General features: G+C 47.8%; 1 long non-coding RNA gene across 2 annotated transcripts; it reads left to right on the forward strand.

Moving 5' to 3' along the window:
* The first annotated feature begins 459 nt into the window (after positions 1-459).
* Positions 460-3,487, forward strand: LOC109489256. Of its 2 annotated transcripts, none has more exons than XR_002142199.2 (3): positions 460-1,155; positions 2,590-2,728; positions 2,915-3,487. It is a non-coding gene; the product is annotated as an uncharacterized LOC109489256 (long non-coding RNA). The 2 variants fall into 2 exon arrangements; XR_002142198.2 differs by having other exon boundaries at positions 2,931-3,487.
* The last annotated feature ends 10,723 nt before the right edge of the window (positions 3,488-14,210 follow it).

Consider the following 14,210-nt stretch of genomic DNA (forward strand, 5'->3'; position numbering starts at 1 on the left):
GTTTCTTTCATTGTCTTTCATTTTCATTCCAGGTGTTCTCCTCCCATGCCAACCTGATACAGGTCCAGCTTGAACTAACAGTCTGCAATACACCCAGGATGCATTTCTCAAAAAAATATCCATTATGCTAAGAGCAAAGACAATGAAATTTCCACCACGTAACTTCTAATGGAACCTCTCACCTCCAGCATGTTTGAGAAATCTCCATGAAAAGTACATCATGGGACCGGCTTCTAGCTTCAGGACAAAATGTCAATTCAACCATTGGCAAATTTAATCTGTTGAGACATAGCTCTGATTTTGCAGCATAAGGGCCAGTGATCAAGAATTCCCCTGCACGGGGCACCTGGATGGCTCAGTCGATTAAGCATCTGACTCTCGATTTCAGCTCAGGTCATGATCTCAGGTTCATGAGATCAAGCCCCCTGTCTGGCTCCCTGCTCATCGGGGTGTCTGCTTGAGATTCTCTCTGTCTCTCTCTCTCTCTCCCTCCTCTGCCCCTCCCACCATGTACACTCCCTCCCTCCCTCTCTCTCTCTCTCAAAAAAAAAAAAAAAAATTTCCTGTACAGGTCTTTTCAGAAGACTCCCCTGTCCCACCTTGGACCTCTCTCATTTACTAGACACCCATATAGTCAGGCTCAGAGACCGGTACAAACTATTTATCTCCCATTTTCTCCCAGCAGAAACAGGCTCCTCAGAGCGTCCTTCCCAGACTTGCCTGCTGTCCTCCTGCGGCCATGTGCTTCCTCCTCTTCTTCCCTTTACACAGATGCCTCCACTCCTACTTCCTATGTGCCCTTTTCTTACTCTCCAAGCCCCCCCACATTTTCCTTGTCTACACCGTGCTGCCTTTCTGCCCAGCTGGAAGGGCCTCCGGGGAGGCGGCGTAGATCAACAGGAACGGTCTGGCCAAACCGGCGTTAGGAAGCACACCTGCCCTGCTCCAGTCCGGCTCTGGCCCTCTCTGGCTGGAGTCAGCGGGTCAGGGAGCCTTCTAGAAGCCAGCCTGTTAAGCTTTCGTGCCCATCTCCATCACTTGGGGATCTTGCTAAAATGCTGGTTCTGCAGGTTGAAAGATGCAGCTGGTCCTCGGAGCACACCCGGAGCGGCAGAGACGCACATCGGAACCACGGGGTGAGGCAGCCACTAGCTGGTAAGTAGCTGCCGAGCTCCTGAAATGCGGCGAGACCCGACGCGGATGTGCAGTCAAAGCGGAATCCTACCGCGATGTCCGATTCCTCAGAAATAATTGTTTATAATTGATTACATGTTCAAATGACGGTAGTTTGGAAATATTAGGTGAATCCATCGCTAAAATTCATGCTGCCTGCTTCTTTTTATTTCTTTGTTTTCTAATGTGAGCTAAGAGCAAAATTTAAATTCCGCACTGGCTCGCACGTGCGGCTCACGCTGTATTTCAGTCAGATAACGCTGTTCTGGACCATGCTCTGTGCATACATAGCGGGGACCACGGATGCCATGCTCAAAAGGCTAAAAGCCTATTTCTGGAAACTGCATAGAGTTCTCTCTCAGGTCCATCCTCCCGAAGGCTGAGCACCAGCCACCCATGCAAACCCCGAAGCCCAGCGGAGGCCAAAGGGCAGCTGTCGGCGGAGGGGGGGGGGAGGGATTGGACGATGCAGTCTGGATGTGAGGCTGAAGTCGCCTCAGGTGTCTGCCTGTCCAAGGCTCACCTCGGGATAGGACAGAGACCAAGGCTGGGGGCAGGGGCCAGGCCCGGGGCTGGAAGCAGCCTTCCTATGTCACCAGATTCAGTTTCAAAATCCTGAGGCATCTGAGAGTCCTTGTTCCATCTGGGCCTTCCGGATTGTTAGGCATATATATTTATCAAGGTATGCGGATGGAACATATTTCATTTAACAGTTTGTTAGCTTGATTTATAACTTTGAATATTTAGACATATGATATGTGGGCCTCTATTTCTGCTCTTGCCCTGGGCAAGTAAGGTAATTACCGTATGGTTTTATAAGGGCTGTGCTATGGGATGGACACAGTGCCGTGGGAGCCCAGAGGAGGGACATGCTCTGCCTGGGACCCAGTGCCCTTGGAATAATATTGTCACCCAGAGGAAAATGTCAGTGCTGAGGGACTGCTAGGTGAGTGGGAAGAAGCCAAACCCATTTACTTTCCCACGGCAGAAGGGCAGGAGGGCTAACCCGGGCATCTAGCTGCTGGGTCAGGAAGCTGGTGAGCAACACGGCCGACCAGCTTTGCCCCCCTCCACTGCCTCCCTTTTGCAACTATTGATCATCTGGTTGTGACACTATCCATCTGCTTCCTCGCGGTAAACAGAAGATTGATTAAATGCTGCGAGCCTGGGCTCTGGTTCCTTTAAGATTCCCGACCACAGCATCGCACGTAAGACTCGGGAATGCTTGAATTTGAATGCCAGGTCATCCTCTCTGGGTCTCAGTTTCCCCATCAGTCTAATGGGCTTGATGAGAATAGTGCAAGAAGAGGGTTCAAAGGAAGATGAATTGAGATTCTATTTATAAAGGACCCAGAACAATGCCTGCCTCAGCCTAAGCGTTACACAAACGCTGGTTCTTACTAATGCTATTTACAGGTGGGACCCCGAGGTGCAGAGAAGTGAGGTAATCTTGCTGAAGGACAGCACCTTCCTTACTGACAGAGCTGAGGTTCAAACCCAGCTTCCCTTCCTTCCAAAGCCCGTGCTCTTTCCTGCCATCACGTGCCTCTCACATGTGAGTATTTCTCAACCACAGAGATAAATTTGTCTCCTCTTTCATGTGGGGTGCATTCACTGAGCTCGAGAGAGAAGGCTAAAAATACCACCGGGTGTAAATCTGATCCAGTGAGAAGGGGTGAGCGGTGGTTGGGTTGGGTAGGGAAGGAAAGCCCCTCTCCTGCTCCTCTGCGATTTTTCAAAGGCCTTTGTTCTGAAAGTGCACCTGAGCCTGTGAGGAGCTTCTGAGACCCGTGCTGTGATGGCAGAGCAGGCCTTCCCAGCGCCCTGCATCCTCTTCGACCTCTTCTCCAGCCTCCAGCCGCCTTTTTCGGGCCCTCTCCCTGTGCTCCGTCCAGCCGTGCTGAGCATTTTTCCCATCCGGCCAAGCCAGCGCCTTCTCCAGAACCTCACGCACGTGCCCAGAGCCAGATTTTCCCAGGGCTGGCTGCTGGCTCGAATGTTCCTGCCAAAGTGGCCCTCACCGACCACTCTAGCTGACGGGGCCTCGGCCACCTCCCCACACCGGCCCACTCACTCTCTCGCACGGTGCGCCTTTGTGGTCTGTATGACACTTAGCACAACCTGTCCATTTCTGCATGAATCCGCCCTTCTCTCCCGTGAGCCCAAGACAGCAGGCACTGCGTCAGTCTCACCCATGCTGTATCTCTGGAGCCTACAAAATGCCTGATGCCTCTTTGTCTGCAGAAATGTTTTTTGAATAAATAGATTATGCATGTAGGAATGAATGAACAAAGGAATGAAACCTCAGTTCTTGTCCCCACGCTGCTACTCACTGTGCGACCTTAGGAAAGTCCTTTTGCCTCTCTGGCTCTCGTTCTTCTCAATTATAAAATGAAGGGATTGCCTGAATTAGGAAATTTTAAGGTTTACTTTGTGGGTAACACTGAAAGGCTCAAGCAGGAGAGTCACATGCCCATATTTGCATTAAAGACAAAAAGAAAACTACTCAGGAATCCAGTAGAATGTGGATTAAAGGTGCCCATTCTTGAGTCCAGGGAGTGGCGGGAGGGTTGGGACAAATGCACAGACCAGCAAGAAATGTGTCACCCAGGTTTATCAGAAGATAGCAGATAAAACTCACCAACTGTCCTAGGTGACAAACTCACCAGGGACTCAAGCCCACTGTAGAGTCATATATGCTGTGGCTGAAGCTTCTCTCTGTCTCTCAAACACACACACATATATACACACACATACACACCTTCCCCTCCTACAACCTGTCTCATGATCACCTGGGTTTGCCAGATTATGTGATTATGGCAGATTAAAAAATATTTAATATTTTGATAAATTATCTTCCCAATGACTGTGTATAATTGACCCCGTTCTATGGAAAGCTTATAAGAACACATTACATATTATGTATGTGCAATAATATAATGCAATAAAATAATACAGTAAAGAGTAGAAAACTACAAGTAGAGACGAAATCAAGGTTGGGTAAAGGTAGGTTTAAAGATCAAGACCAGGAAGGCAATTATAACATAAACAAGCAAACAGAGGATTCTAGGCTTTTATCAAAGTTGAGCCACAAATTTGGCTTTGAGTTTCCTCATGGTCAGACCAAAAAAGAAACATGACCAGCTACATTATTTACATTCTATAAGAAATAAGCATACTAATATCTCAGGAGAAAAACTTGCCTTGGCATCCAACTTGGAGAGAAGTGTCTCACGTGGGTTTTCTACAGAGAGACAACTAAGTGATGTCATGTGCATGTTTCCAATTAAAAATATAGAAATCAGTTGTATTAGCAATTATTTTATGAGAGAAAAACTTACTCTTATTTATTTTTATTTTTGATTTTTTTTTAGAGAGGAGGGCAAGGGGTGGAGGGAAAGGGAGAAAGATCTAAGCAGGCTTCACACCCAGCCCAGAGTCCAACGCAGGGCTCAGTCTCACAACCCTGAGATCATGACCTGAGCCGAAACCAAGAGTTGGATGCTTAACTGACTGAGCCACCCAGGCGCCTGAGAACTATGTTTTGATTGAGAAAGAGAGGCATGAGGAAGAAGGATGGGGCTGCTTATGCTTCAGCAATGTGTGTTTGGACTTGAGGTTATAAATTAATCAAGTAATCCTAAGTTTAAAAAACCAGCTCTTCCTCTCAGTAGAAAAATGAATAGAAAGAGCTACAGTTTACTGAATCTTTATTATAATGCCAGGCACGATGCAGCAGGTGACCTAAGTGAGCTCGGTTCTCCACCAGACCTGAGAGGTAGGATTATCATTCCATCGACCGATGGGCTTAGCTAGTTTCTGTACCTTGCTGGAGATCAGAGAGCTCTTAACACTCGTCCTCCCGACCTCAGATTCCTGCTCTGAAGCATGAGACTCTTCCTCTCTCAGGGGAGTCTGTTCAATGCATTGAGGGTGTAAGTAATGGTCACAAGGCCAATTTTGTTTCATATTGAATCAAAAAGGAAGAATCTTGCAGGAGATTTCATCCCAGGATGAATGCACAAAAATGTCCACATCGGTTCCAGAGGGAGAAACTGATCAATCCACCAAGATGGACCCAAATCCAGCAGATTGCTATAACGGGGTGGCATTTTATCCAGAAAAAAGCAAAATACCCATATCATCAGACAGAAAACATGTTGCCCTCACATTGCTGGTAGGAGGAGGAGAGGGGCAGACCCCGGGCAGCCAGGCTGTGCTGCAGGACCCTGTTCTCCTTCATTTTGCTCATATTGTTCCACAATGCTGGCCTCACTAGAAGACAAAGTCTCAAAACCACAGATTCTATTGTTTGGAGAAAATATCCACATGGTGCTCTGTGTCCATGCTTACACTTGAGTGCAAGGGTGGGTTCTGGAGTTGGGAAGAATTGAGTTCAATTCTTTGGCCGTGCCCTCATTGGGTTCCTTTGGCAAATTCCTCACTCACTCTAATAATAACAGCTCTGACACCACAAGATTATTGTGAGGCTGAAGAAGTGAGATGCTGCTGGTTAAGGGTTTTGTCCCGCATCAGGCACATGGCAGGTGCTTAACAGATGAGTGCTTTAACTACTCACTGGCTTGGATTACAGCCCATCCCTGAAATAGGCACGTTGGCCACGGGCATGGTGTACTCCACTTGGCCAGAGCTGGATCAGAATTCTGTTCTGAGGGTTGATACTGACTGCTGTGTGGACTAGGGGTTGTGGGAAGGCAAGGGTGAACGCGTGGGAAGCGGTGATTAGGAGACCATTGCAGGTGTCTGAGCAACGGATGACAGTGGTTGACCAGAAGGTGGTGACGGTGGTGGTAGAGCTGAAGTTTAGACACTGCGCTTCTGGTAAGCTGTGGGCCGTGAGTACTGAGGGCTCTCAACTGTACAGTAGCTCTCCTGCTTCTCCTCCCTGTGGATAGGGAAGGAGAACACCAGAGGAGCAAAGGTGAAGTAACGTGCCACGGGTTCACATAGAAACCCAATTAACAGGCTATCTTTCCCACCCCAGGTCAAACAACGCCCTTCTTGGATCTTGGATTTCTAAGAAAATGCATGCCATAGAGGAAGGGTGTGTGGTGAAGCCAGAAGCGGGCTCAAGAGCATACCACCAGTCACGCCAGCCCCGGGCGACAGGCAGCCCTTTATGTCTGGGGTACTGGTACTGTCTGTCCCCAGCCGCTACTACTCATCCTTGATTGCAAGCAGGTCCTTGCATTTCAAAACAGGAAGTAGCCCAATGTGGGTTGCTCTTCTTCCTGGCAGCTTCCCTTCCTGGCAACCCCTCCTTCAGAAAAACAGGCGAGGCAGCTCTTCCACAGAGTGAGACAACACCCTTTGTGGAGCTCTGGGGTGGGAGACGGAGTGTGCAATGGCACTGATTAGGGGACCGGGGAAGGGTCCAGCATGGCAGGGCTTCCGCATGGCCCATCACCTTGAACAAGGCCCACTTGGGGCTGATGAAGCAAGTCTGGCACAAGAGGGGAAGGGACAGGACAGGCATTGAAAGCCAGCCACCTACCACGGGTTGGGTTAAGATATTTTATCTTGGGGGGCGCCTGGGTGGCACAGCGGTTAAGCGTCTGCCTTCGGCTCAGGGCGTGATCCCGGCGTTATGGGAGAGCCCCACATCAGGCTCCTCTGCTATGAGCCTGCTTTCTTCCTCTCCCTCTACCCCTGCTTGTGTTCCCTCTCTAGCTGGCTGTCTCTATCTCTGTCGAATAAATAAATAAATCTTTAAAAAAAAAAAAAAGATATTTTATCTTGGAGATGCCTCTCAACAACCCTGAGAGGTGGGCATTGTGTCTCTTATTTGACAAGCTCAGAGCTGGTGAGTTGCACGGCCAGGACTCACATCTCTGTTGGACTCCAAAGGTCCTTACTCTCTTACCCATCACCTAGTCATTTTCACCTCTAGAGTGACCGTGTGGCTCTGGCTGATTTTTTCCCCACTGATTTGGATGAACCAGTGGGAGAGCAGATAAAGAGCCTTGTCGCTGGGTGCGCACGTACACGTATTACAGAGGGTTATGAAAATGTTACGGCTTATCAATGAGCAGCTCTACCATTTATCATCCCAATTCTCCTCTTACATTTGCACAGTCTGATTTCCGGGAAGTGAGGAAACATCTCTATCAGTTTCATCCCGTTCACCCAAAGGATAGTCCCCCTCAGCATCTCACACACGGCAGGTGTTCGCTGTATGTTGCCTAACCGGAAATGAATTGAATTACACGTTTTATCTGTGCTTCACAGCTCTTTGGAATTTAAAGGGACCTGATACTTCACAAATTTTAGTGCCTTGTCAATGTTAAAGAGCTTTTCAAAGGGGAATATTTTCTTTAAACTCCAAAGGGATGGGCAAACATTAGTTTGAAAGAGTATAAGGGCATGATATTCGGGCTCATCTCTCAGAAGAAGGTTTCATATCTAACACGTACACAACTGTGTTGCATCCAAGACACTTATTGTGGTTTTCAGTTTGACCCTGACAAGAGCCTGACCGACACCCAAAGGCCTCTCCAGCTGAAACTGAGGCTCATCTTGCCAGAAACCAAAGTTCCCAGCCATTAATCAATGTCTAGCCCCTACCAGGCTGAGAATAGACCACTTGCCTGTAAAGATGTTCAAGGAAACTGCCAGTGGCTTCTGGTAATAACTGGTGTGAGTGGGAAAGACATAAATTATCAGGGGGGTGGTATTGAATGGACAGGAAATGAGGGACCATTGTCAATAGTTTCATCCAAAGCACGGTGTGATTTTTAAGAGTAGAATAGCATAGTATAGCCTAGCATAGAAAACTAAATATAACATAATATAAAATATAAAAAATAAAATGAATGCAGTAAGGTCAATGTCACTTTCCAGTTCATCCTGAATTGGACTTCAAACAGTGATTCTTTGTTTTGGTCTTCTCTGTGAGGCAAGACGTGATTGCAACTGAAGTACATTGATTAACCCCAAATAACTTTCCCTCAATTTGCTGAATGCTCAAGAAGGCTCTGGAGACCCTGCTTTTGTTTCGAGTTAGCCATTTGGGAGCTTGGCGCCGATCCTTGTGCAACCATTCAAACTGAGTGAACCAGAAAAATGTCAGGAACTACACAAGGACATATAGTACAGTTTAATTAGTTTAGAGAGAGGGTGGGTTCCCCCCCTTCCTAAACATCACTCAAGCAAATTGTTTTTTTTATGGCCTTGTTAAAATAATTTCATGGTTGCAGTTTTGTTCTCATGCTAACTGGGCAGGAGCGCGTGGGTTATTAAAGAGGGTGGTCAGTCTGGCAAAGGTGGGTGCATTCTCTTTGCTTTTAAAAAACATAGGGGTTTAATCACCTGGTTTGTGGAATGACATATTAAAGAGCCCAATCTGGAATGTCAGAGCAAGGCTGAAGCTCCTATTAATAATAGTCGCTAGCTCGGAAACTCGTCTGCTGACTTTAATCAGGAATTTTCCATAGTAACCGAGGCTGCCCACGGGTAGCCGGGCAATGGGGATTTTCATTCCATCAGGCACATTCTTCTGTTCATTGTGGCAAGGAGAACATTACTTATCGGAACATGTGAGCAGAGCTGTGCTCTCTGCAAGTGGAAACCTTGCTGTTCCTCACCCTTCAGACAATTCCTCAAACTGATTGGAGAAGTGTTCTCTTTAAACGCAGGCAAGCCACCACAATTTCAAAAGATTGGTCTGTTGCATTTGACATCAAGCCCTCAAGTCTTTCTGGGGCTGCCGGGTCTCATTATACAAATCTTGCGGGTGTGATGGCAATCAGGGCGGCCCTTCGGCCTTCTGTGGGAACCAGGTTGCAATTGCATAGATATCACGTCCCTGATAAAGAAACTTCCATGGCTCCCCACGGCCCATGGGATAAAATTCGGATTTTTTAGCCTAATGTTCAAGGTCGTTCGTAATCTAGCCACGAACCCTTTCTGGCTTTATCTCCCTGTCCCCATGCTGTCTGGCTACCCTGAGGGGCTCTTCCGAGCTTCCTTAACAAGGCTCTTCCCATGGCCTTAGAATGCCCTTCCCCAGCCTCACGCCCATTAGGATGGCCACTATCAAAAAAACCAGAAAAATAACAAGTGTTGGTGGGGACGTGAAGAAATTGGAACCCTTGCGCACCGTTGGTGGGAATGTAACATGGGACAGCTGCTGTGGAAAACGGTATGGCAGTTCCTCCAAAAATTAAAAATAGAATTACCATATGATCCCGCAATTGCACTTCTGGGTACTTACCCAAAAGAATTCAAAGCAGGGTCTCGACAAGATATTTGTACACCGTGTTCACAGCAGCATCATTTATAATGGCGAAAACATGGAAGCACCCCCAAGTGTCCGACGGACAGAGGAGTGGATGGATAGAATATGGCGTGTACATACAGTGGCGTATTCTACAACCAGAAGGACACCCCGACGCATGCTACAACGGGGGTGAAACTTGAGGATATTCTGGTAAGTGAGATAAGCCAGTCACCCAAGGACACAGGCTGGACTTCTCTGAGGCACGCCGAGGCGTTAATAGCATAGACACAGCGAGTGGAACAGAGGTTGCCAGGGGCTGGCGGTGGGGGGAGAGGAATGGAGATTGGTGTGTCACGGGTATAGAGCCTCGGCGTTGGAAAAATGAAAGAATTACGGAGATGGATGGTGGTGATGGTTGCACAACCCCAAGAATGTACCTACTAACCCGGAGCTGTACACTTAAACATGGTTCAGAGGGTACATTTTTTTTTATACGTATTTATCACAATAAAAAAGAATCGGGGGGAAAAAAAGAAGAATGTTCCTCGTCTCCAGGTTGGACAAAGTTCTTTTCATCTGTCATCTTTCAGGGAAGCTCAGACGGCATCTCCCGCAGGGGCTCAGGGTCTGTGCAGTAGAGCGCCCCCCTCCCCACGGCAGTGGGGTAGCTACCTCAGATTGGAGCTTTCTAGAAGGGCATGCGTGGTTTCTGCGTGTGGCTGTGTAACATAAACTGCCTTTTAAGCCATTTACCCTTCGGAGGAGATGGCGACAGTGACTCCCTTGAGCTTTGCTGCTCTAGGTGGGGTTTGCGGCATCCGTGGCAGCTGGGAATGGATGAGGAGAAGCCACGTCTCAGACCCAACCCCACATCTACCGAATCAGGATCTGCCTTTTTACCAAAGCTTCAGGTAAATCATTTGTACCTTTATGCATTAAGCCCTGGTCTACAGCGTCCCACTTCGTGAGGGATGTTTTTAATTCCTGCACGGGACATGGTGGGCCAGAGTCAGCACGAAACTCTGTATGTGTCACACAAGTCTGAGCCTCGCCTCACTCATGACTTCCGGGGCATTCTCTGAAGCCAGTGTATGTTGAGTTCCCAGGAGATTAAGATGCACAGTTAGGGTAGAGAACCACTGGCTTAGCCCAGTGGTGCTGTAATTTGAGGGTTGTGTCAGAATAACTCAAAGGGCCTGCTAATCCAGGTTGCTGGGTCCCACCTCAGCATTCCTGAGGCCGCAGATCTGAGGTGGGGCTCAGAATCCGCATTTCTAACAAGTTTCTGAGCGATGGCGACACTGCTGGCAGAGGGACTTTGCCAAGGGCTACTGGCTTCACACATGGGAAATACTTAAAGGAATAAATTGAAGGAAAATTAAAAAAAATAGATTCAAGAAATGTCTAGTGTTTTAGTAATGAATTGTGTAACTTGCCATCCCCAAATGTAGGGGTTTAAAACAGCAATAATATGGGGCACCTGGGTGGCTCAGTCGGCTAAGCAGCTAACCTTTTTTTTTTAAGATTTTATTTATTTATTTGACAGAGAGGCAGCGAGGGAGGGAACACAAGCACGGGGAGTGTGAGAGGGAGAAGCAGGCTTCCCACCGAGCAGGGAGACCAATGCGGGGCTTGATCCCAGGACCCCGGGATCATGACCTGAGCCAAAGGCAGACATTTAATGGCTGAGCCACCCAGGCGCCCCAGCGGCCAACTTTTGATTTTGATTCAGGTCATGATGTCAGGATCACGAGAGCCCCGCGTAGGACTCCAGAGCTGAGGGCTGGAACCTTCACGACACCCAAGATGGTCTCTCACCCTCAAGGCCTCTTCCCATGCCATGGCTTCTCACACCTCAGTATTCTGGCCTAAGCTTCTTGGAAGCAGCTGGCTTCTGAGAGGGAGAACTCAGAAGCTGTCAGTTTTCCTTTTAAGGCCTGGCTTTGGAAGGCCTAGAATATCACTTTGCCACATCCTATTGGTATAAACCAAGTCTCGAGCCCAGACTAGATGCCAGGACACAGGAGCTAGGTTTCACCTCTTAATAGGGGGAGTAACAAAAAATTTGTAGCTATCATTAACCCACCACCTCTAGTTTATTACAGAGGACAAATTAAGGGACCTAATGAGAAATACCGAAAATCCTGCTGATCTGTCGGTTGGTCACGTTAACGACGCCTATGGCAGCCATCTTTGCTCTCCATGCTGGACCTCCATGGCTGGGAATTCAGTGGTGGGCGTCAGCTTTGCTCCATGTTCCTACTCAGTCATGCCCTTCTTGTGATCTCATTTTTGGACCAAGGCTTTCTTCCTGTTTCAGCCACAATGCCAAAGATGGAAGGGGCTCGGGGGAATCAGTTTGTGGGTATAAAACACTTCATAGGAAGTTCTGTAAGGCTCACATGCTGAGGTAGTGAAAGCTCCTAACTGGTGCAATAAAACACTGATGAATCCCTTCTCCCTTGATGGTCAGATGGCAAAAAACAAACAAACAAACAAACAAACAAAAAACAGAGAGTTTGGGGAATGAGTGACAACTTGAATGACCATGACATAGGACTCTATGATGGTCTATTCAGCTGGGAATTATAATTAATAATACTATTATTTTGGGTTTTAGTACTTTAATAGCAAATTACTTTAACACCCATTCTCTCTGTAGCGTCTACAGAGAGCACGTTTCAGGGGCGTGGTCCCATCTGATCCTTCATAATCATCCATCGAGTGGTACTCAGCCTCATGCTACAGATGAGGAAACAGGGTTTCTGAGTGGAAGTTGCCCAAGGTCATGATAACTAAGTCATTGCTGGAATTCACACCCAGGACTCTTAGCCACGAGCCTTTTTCATGACTTATTTCAGGAAATTCCTTCCAGAAAAAAGTTAAGTGAATATCCTATAGCAGGAAGAAATATAATTTAGTTTAGATCTTCGTTACTTAAAGTTTGTCCTATCAGCCATGTCATCACGTGAGAGCTTCTTAGAAATACTGAATCTGAAGTCCTAACCCAGATCTGCATTTTAACAAGGTCTGCAAGTGATCTGTACGTCCCAAAAAGTTTGAGAAGCACAGATTTAGGACACAGTTTTGGACTCAGGAAGGCAGGCTGGTGTCAGATCCTACCTTCGTCACTTACTAGTTGCCTGATGTGGGCAAGTAATTCTCGGAGCTGCAGTGTGTTTATCTGGAAAATAGTGATTAAAAAAAAACCCATCTGCCCTCCCAAGGTTATTACAAACATTCTCCAAGTTAATTCACATAAAGTGCTTTTTAGACTGCCTGGCTTATAATAAGTGCTCAGTAAATGTGAGCCGTTATTATTATTGTTAAAACAAATAACCTTCCTGATCAGCCAGCCAGATGGCCCACGACTCCCCTCTGTGAAAAACAAAATTCTCCGTACATACAAACTGCGAAAGAAGACACAGAGCCCGTGCCCTTGAGATGCTCTGGGAGCAGTGAGAACGGGAGGACAGACGCATAGAAAACCAGACAAGCAGAGTTCTTCCACAGAACTATCCCCATGGAGCCCGCACTCTCACAGGCGAGACGGGCTGTTTGTTGAGGTGCCACAGGGAAGAGGAATGGTTCTGGAGCTTGTTAACTAACTGATGAGTCAGGGGCCACAGCGACTGAAGCGTGAAGGTGGGAATACACAGACAAGGCTGAGTGTGGCAGGGCCACCGGGGCACACTTCCCCTCCCCCACCCGTGAGAGTGCAGAGCAGGTGGAAGGGGCGAGCCTGGGGTGGGTGGCGCGGGGGGCGGTGTGTGTGTGCAGGGAATGGGGTCAGGGCAGGTCCTACCTGGGGCGACAGGGGACACTGGGCCTGAGGGACTGGATAAACCAGGATCCAGAGGGGAATGCTGGTCTCCAAGCCCTGGGGCAAGAACATTGATTCCAAATCCAAAGCAGTAATGGCAGGATGTGTGCCAGAAGTAGGAGTACCCTGGCCAAGACTCGATTTGTGTACCATAAACTGGAGCGGAGTCTAAGTAAGGGTCAGGGTCCTGAGGGCTGCCTTGAAGCATGACACTACCAGTAGCAACTGATAAAATCATAATACAACAATAATGACATCATGTGTCAAGTGCTTAGCACATGTCAGCATTTCCTAGCATTAATTCGCTCCGTCCTCACAAATATATAAAATCAATCCTTTCTTAATACAGATGAGAGAACTGAGACCTAGAGGTAGTAAATTATTTGTCCACAGTCACGCTTATAAGTGGCAGAAACAGGCCATTTGGGTCTTGTAACTGGCCTTCTTAACTCTTAAACTAGATTGTCAGCTGGGTTTTGGTGCTGGATTTGGGGGGGGCAGGGAGAGGGATCTGGTATGTGAGTTGGGTCCACCTGGCTCAAGGAGACTGGGGGAGAAAAATCTTTTGAAGAGGTAGCCACTCTAGAGATGAGGATACCCCTAATTTCACCTTATCTTAAGTTGTATTTACATGGGGCAGATTCTGGTAAATGCCTACTCTGGGTCACACAGGAAGCCAAGCTCTGAGAAACACAGATGCATCGGGCACCGTCCTGGCCCTGAGGAGCTCAGGGTCTCCTAGATGCCTGTCAGAGCAATGTGTGTCGGAGAGATGCAAACCGTGGAGAGTCAGGAGAGAATGCTGTGGCTGTAACTTACTTCTCAGCCAATGAAACCAAGATGGTGGAAGGTTTGGCACCATTCTTCCTGTTTCCAGTTCCCCCATGTCCTGTCTTTGTGAGTCTTTCCCCCAAGCCAATTTGGCCCTAAGTTGCTTCACCTTCTCACTTTCTGCAATTTCTTCCCCACCTCCTC

Source organism: Ailuropoda melanoleuca, chromosome 3 (genome assembly GCF_002007445.2).
Source record: "Ailuropoda melanoleuca isolate Jingjing chromosome 3, ASM200744v2, whole genome shotgun sequence".
Taxonomy (NCBI): domain Eukaryota; kingdom Metazoa; phylum Chordata; class Mammalia; order Carnivora; family Ursidae; genus Ailuropoda; species Ailuropoda melanoleuca.